The 7,204-nt window shown below is 35.7% G+C and overlaps 1 pseudogene; it reads right to left on the reverse strand.

Annotated features, from left to right (window-relative positions):
- Positions 1–2,890: 2,890 nt before the first annotated feature.
- LOC148587373 (uncharacterized) lies at positions 2,891–6,703 on the reverse strand (annotated as a pseudogene).
- Positions 6,704–7,204: the final 501 nt, after the last annotated feature.

Below are 7,204 nucleotides of genomic sequence, written 5' to 3' on the forward strand. Positions count from 1 at the left end.
AGATGAGAGATCGAGAGGCGAGACTCAAGAGTGAGATGGTTCCGATGGGAGATCGAGAGGTGCGATCCGTGCGGTGCAGCAGTGTTGAGAACTTGAGTGCTGGGTGAAAGGGCAGAAAGGCCGAAATCAAATGGGTCTCTTAAGTCTAGGGTTTTCTTTTTGTGTTTTACAACCTTAAGTGCGAGTAGGAGCGGGTCAGGGCGGGTACCCGCATAGGAAATATTAGAAAACCCAAAACCCGCCTTGCCCCGCACGGGTTGGATATTCCCAACTTGAACCCGCGAAAATAAACACTAAACCCGTACGAAACCTACCCTGCCCTGCACGGGTTGGATATTCCCAACCTGAACCCGCGAAAATAAACACTAAACCCGCACGGGCCGGGGTGGGGCGGGGCGGGCCGGGTCGGTTCTGCGGGTTGGGCGAGTTTTTACCTAGTCCTAGATCCGGCTTGCATGCAGTAGTGAAAACTACTGCATGCATGCGGTTGCCCAAAACAGCAACGTTTTGGGCACTAAAAAGTGGTTTTCTTTGAAATAATAATAAATAAATCATTAAAAGTTATAAATTATAAAAAAATCAATCATTAAAAAACTAAAAATATTGAAAAAATTTAAAAGAAAAAAAAAAAAAAAAAACTAAAATGAAAAAAGAAAATATAAAACCCAGAGGGGTGGCTAAATGGGGTGGCAGGCCACCCCATTTGGGCACCCCATGGCCATTGGGGGTGGTCGACCACCCCCAAAGGCCTTGGGATGGTCCCAAAGGCAAATCCCACCAATCATTTTAGCTCCCATTTCTACCGAAGAGTGAACTTTCGTCCCTCCGCAATCCCCCAGCTATGGCGGACCGTGATCTCTCCTCACCTCGTGCTCTTTGGGGTGTCCTTAGTGGTGGGGTTTCTGGCGACGAAGGTGGCTCTACAAGGCTGGAAGGACAGGCAGAGCCCCATGCCTAGCTGGAGGTCCAGGATCATGTGGGTAACCAGGATTTGCACCAGGCTTATTCTCTTCTCTTTTGGGTATGTTGGTATTCTAGGTTTTTTTTCTTATCGTTTGGGTTTTGGTTACGCTCTGTTTTTTCGTTTGGTTGGTGGAAAACTGGAGGAAAACACAGGGAATTACCCAAAATTGAGCACTAATTCATTCTTCCTTAACACTGAGAATTACCCAGAAATAAAACAAGAGCAGGAGCCCAATAAAACTCTCAATCTTTCCAAAACACACTTTCTTTCCATTCCCCAACATTTTCTCAGCAACCAAACAAAATATCCACAAACTCAAGCTAAATCCAGAAAATCAATAGAAAGAAACCCCCAAATTCAATACCCATATGAAATAGGACCCATAATTTATATCAATTGAAATGGAGTTTGGAGTTTAGAGGCCACCGGCTTCCGGCAATAGTTCACCGGAGCACACCTACAAATCCGGCCATTTCCTGCCGGAACGGGGCTGATCATAGCCGCTCAACACTGCCCACGGCGCCACCTCTTCCTCTCTCTCTGCCTCTCGGTTCTCTCTCTCTCCGCCTCCTTCTCTCTCTGAAATCTGTCTGGTTCTCCCTTCCTTTTTTTATTTATTTTTTTCAGTTTTTTATTTTTTATTTTTTAGTTTTTTAATTATTATTGTTTTACGATTTTTAAGTTTTAATGAATTTTATATTATTTATATTTTAAAGCTAGTTTGTGAGAGTGGAAAACGGTACCGTTTTAGTGGAAAACGGTACCGTTTTCCTCTCCTCTCATTTCATTTCATTTTTCCTCTCATTTCATGTAAAAAGATTAAGCTGGATCCTCTCCTCTCATTTCATTTTTCCTAAGCCCTTTCTTTTTTCTTGTTTTTTGGGCAAGTTTGGTATATAGGGCCTTATATTTGTTGGGCCTTTATAAAATGTCCTCACTTGCCAATACTATTGAGCTGAGCATGCTTTTGTCCAATTCAATACAGATTCTATTAATCTTTTTACACATTTATATTAAATTACAATTATTAAAGAGATGGCTCACAGGAATGTTCAAGTCCGAAGCCTAGTAATTAATTGTGTGTGCAGACGCGTTGAGAAGGAGGGACTGTAACCAATCAGAAGACTTCTGGACAAATACCTTAGAGAAATGGATTTGTGTAAACACCAAGTATTTCTTCACATTTTGTAAACAATTCTACTTAGTGGACAAAAGAAAGACAAACAAAAAGCTGGCAAATTATGAGATACCAACTCCTGGACAAATGAAAAGAAGTTAAAAACTTATTAAAAAACCTTGAACAAACAAAGCATGACATAAACAACAAAATTCGTACATTTACAACAAGGTGATTTAGGGCCTATTTAAGATTTCGTTTTAATGAGTCTAAAAGTACTTTTAACACTCAAAAAGTCAATTTGAAAAAAAAAAGCACTTGTTTGGTAAAATAATTAAAAGCACTTTTAAGGGTCTAAAAAGCCTTAAAAATGGCCAAAAAGTACTTTTTGCAAAAACTTAAAAATAAAACTTTTGCCCAAAAGCTTTTTTTTGCTTAAAAATTTTATTTTTAAAACGCAATTCCAAACATGTTCTTACCCAACGTTAAGTTTGCCATTAGAATTAACGTTAAAGGCTTTTAAATGATGTGCCTTAGATTTTTTTTTAGTATGGCGCCCTAATAAGAAAAACAAACAGATTAAACATGCAAAAATTTAGATATACCAATTTCTTCTATTTTCTTTAAAATTTTGATGTCTTCAATGTTAATTGTTGGAGGTAAAAGTCTTTCCATGGGTTGGCAATATAAAGAAAAAGAAAATCTACGAAGGATATATGATAAATCAATTTATTTTATTTCATCATAAAATGTGTAAACCACCCGACAATCAGACCAATATGCTTAATACATCATAAGCTGATCAATGATCACCAATTGTTCATTACAAACTCATAGCGAGGCCAACAGGTGAATAGATCACCATCGGACAAGAAGAAGTATTTGTGAACTAGAGCTCTTATAAGGACTAACAGCATAGAAGCGAAATGGTAGATAGGACCAAGAGCCAAGATAATGACAAGAATGAGTCTCCCTAATTTTGGGGGTAGCATAATGAAAAGAGCAGCACAAAAGGCGATTATCATAGTTGCAATAGAGATGAAAAGAGTGTAATATCCCATTATCATCTTCGTAGGAACCACTTGTAAAAAATCTTCTTCTCTGTGACCCAATGTAAGGATTTGTAGAAAGATCAATACTGAATTTGAGGAATAGAAAAGCGATAATGCATCACATATGATAAAGACCATAAATAACTTTTCATGTAAGAACATTGGATATCCTGTATTTTGATTGTTACAAACCGGAGTGAATATAATGGTAATAATGAGAGTTCCTACCACTGTAGAAGCAGTTGCCGTGCCTTTCATCCATGTCTCTCCGATCCTTCCTTCATCATGTCCTTGTGGTTATGGATAAAAAGTTCTTTGGCTGTCATATTTGTATCATTTTGAATTTCCTTAATCCAAGGAAGGCAAATGCTCTCCACCTCCTATATTTATTGAAAAAAACCATAGAAATTAGAAATTGAAGCAATATATAGACAAATGAATCCATGCTTCCTTTTGTGGCATCTCTTGCTATCCATTAAATCTCTTATTTCCAGGTAGCATAAAGACCTTAAAGAAATGGATTTCAGATTCTTACAACTATGAACCATGGATTTTTACAACAAGTTTGATCCGTGAAAAGGGAGACATTTGAAAAGGGAAAAGTTTCCTTATTTTATAGGCTAGTAAAATTTCATTTGATTTAAAATACCTTGAAACATTGATCACAAACCTATAAGTGTATCTTCAAAACTTCACCCTTAAGGCAATCACTTAATTTAGTGGATGATTCTAACATCGCTGCCATGTGCAAGATAGTGCTACTTGATTTATCCCGAGCATTTATAATTAAATTTCTCGCATCAAGTTTCCTTATTTTTCGCAAGATACAGTGAAAAATCTCATCATGACGATATAGGACAGCGTAAAACAATATGTTCCTTCCCATTGTATCAGTGGTATACAGAAGATGGTGATCTACTTTAAGTATCTTATCAATAAACTCAAAATTCACTCCCTTGATGGCTTGTAAGATGACTCCATTAACATAATTATCACCATTCATTTGCTTTACTTGACTGTACATTTCAGGTAGAAGTTGAAGGGCTTATTGATGGAGCTTCTTTAGTTCAACTAAAGTTGTCTTGATTCCTAAGTCAATAATCATTGCATCATTCACTCAACTAGATCAAAAGAAGAATAATAGATTGATGAGAAGAAAAAAAAAAAAAAAAACAATTGAAGAAGGATATAAGAAAGATTAATAATATTTATCATTAATATATGAAATTAATCGAGTGAACTAATACCATAGAGCTGAAGGAGTTTCGAATGTTTCTGAAAAAATGGGTAATGAAACCCACTCGCATAAGTAAATTAATAAATTATTACCACGAATTGAAAATTGAAGTATTTGTTAATCAAGTATGCTATTGGAAACTTTGAATGATTGAATGTGATATATATATACTTGTCTATTATAAGGTGTGCTCATGCGTCATGTACACACGAAGACAAAGGCACCCAAATATTTTCAGTGGTGCATATAAATCCTTAAGAGAGGGAGTTTAGGCGATGACATACCTAATCGGCTGATAATGCCTACTTGATCACTTTGGCGTTCGCTTGGGCTTTGGATTTCTATCTGAATTTCATTGGTGAACTGTGCTGACGGAATGGGTATACCTTTCAACAAAAAAGTCAAATGAATACTATATCTATTTGTCATACTTTAAACCACAAAGAAAACATATATATAAATGTGCAATGTACCCAACAAAATAATATAGATTTCATTGACCAAGTTAATATCAATCATATAAATTTTGTTTGTTCCACAAAATTAATAATCAATAGAAAAACATATAAAATCAAACAGGAAATTGGTAGAACAACGAAAATTGAAATTTATTAACAAACCTTGAAATTGATCATTTGATTGGATTGGCATGCCCTCCCCATGGTTGGCTACTATATTTATAGCTAGGGGATGTCCGGAGGTTACAATTGTTTATTTTAGGGATATTAGCTAAACTCTTGCTTATGGATGGCGACAACTAGGATCCTGTTTTTCCATGTCCATGCTTGTAATTAGTGGTTTCTAGGATCATGCCTTGGCACTCTTGAACCCTTGAAATCAACCTTGTCCTCCAGTTTGAAAATTGGGGAACAATTCGTGTAGCAAGTGGGCGTCTTACCACATGGTGTCATCCGGAGTAGGTCGGTCCATTGGACCAGCAATTGGGTTAGGTCGTGACTGTCCAACGCCTTAGCAACTATAGGGATGTCATTTGGAGTGTGCCCTTAATTATCTTTGAAAGTTGAGTAATGCTACAAGTCACTATTGTGTCGCTCTTGTGTCACTCCACGAATGATGTACCTTTTAAAATTACCATTAAGTTTGTGATTGATCATTATTGGATTTTGATAAAATGATGATCTTAAAAACCACTTGACAAAAAAGTGACAAAATAGAATACTCTAGAATTACTCTCTAATTAATTAAAGCTTGCTAACGTGTGCATTCAGACATGAACTAACACGAAAAGCTGGATGAACTGAAAGAGTGTTAGGGAAGTTGCAAATCAATGCTAGCTAGGCTTCCTTGCCTGTAAAACCCTAACATGCATTACATAAATTAAGAAATTTTAATTTTAAGGTTAAGGTGGACTTAAAATATTTTATTGTTAAAATTAATTATGATGCATTTTGAAAATAATTTTCTAAGGAATGAATCTGTTTTGGAGGTATTGTAAGTCGAAACGAACGGAGTTCTGAGGTGAGTAAATTAAGCAAGCAAGTAGCAAGACAATATATATACCACATGTTTAAAATCAATGTTGCAAATTTTTAAAAGATCGAGGAGCTCGATCACAGCCAAAAAAAGAAAAAAAAAAAAAAAAAAAAAAGAATCATATGAAACTCTAAAAAATCATGGATTGGAAAAAATAGAAGATGGTCAATTCTCTCATATTCATAAAGTCATAAATTTTTTATTTAAGAAACCTAAAAAAGTTCTAGAAATATAACAAAACGATGTTATCCCTCAAGCAATTAAAAGGAAAACTCAATTCTTAAAGATATCTAGCTAACTTAGAACATTATATACTAAAAGACAAATTTGGATTGTGCGAACACAACAAATAATTAATAAGAAGCAGCAATGATACTTACGGTCGTAAATAAATTTTCCGAAAGTGTTGAGCTGGGTCCCACTCAGGAATGCAGAAGACTTGCAAGCCAATGCGGCCAAAGGGGAACTGTCATACTTGTATGGAACAACAGCAGCACGTGGGCAATGCTGGAGGAAGCGCAGAGCAAGATCTATTGTGTTGTAGGTTAGAGACATAATTAATTAACGAAAGGAAAATTATTCAATACAATTTCAAAGCATCGATCGGACAAAAGAAGAATGAATAATTAGGATCCTTAATTACCAAAATCATTGAGAAGTATGAACTGGGTAAGAACCGTGGAAGCATCGATGTCGCTTATTAATCTTTGATCATATCTCAGAGAGGCAGAATAGAGATAGCGAGCCACTTTTATATTTCCATACTCTAAAGCCGCTCTAAGTGTAATACGATTGGAATTGTCTCGGATGTTAAGTAAGTTATTGTTCTTTGTAAGCATGCAATCTTACATCCCAGTATTATGCCACTTTTATATTTCCATACATCCCAGTATTATGCCATTGTTCAAAAGAGAAAAAGAAATATGCCATTGTTGTTTATTCTAATATGAATTTCAGTAAATTTTGAGATATGGAGACATTATACATTTGAAAGATTTGGAAGCCTCATAATTTTGTGCTAGTTCACCTTACACTGTTTTCAAACTTGTGATGTTTTAGCATGTCCTTTGTAAGTAATTGAACTTTGAAATTCCAATTCATTGTGAAAATGGAGTTCATCTTTTTAAGCTTGCTAATGAATGACAATCATGATCTTGAAGTGATGCTTTAATTTTTGGAATAACATGAACTGTCCATGATATTTGTGGGTAACATTTTTGGAAAACCCTCACGAGACTTCACTCGTCCTCTAGGAAATTTCTAGGGGTTTACAAGGCTTGTTGCATACGCTAAATGCAATCGTACATCCCACGAAAGATGATTTATCTTTTTGTTTTTTG

The sequence above is a fragment of the Corylus avellana genome, chromosome 2, assembly GCF_965113065.1.
Source record: "Corylus avellana chromosome 2, dhCorAvel1.hap1.2, whole genome shotgun sequence".
NCBI lineage: Eukaryota > Viridiplantae > Streptophyta > Magnoliopsida > Fagales > Betulaceae > Corylus > Corylus avellana.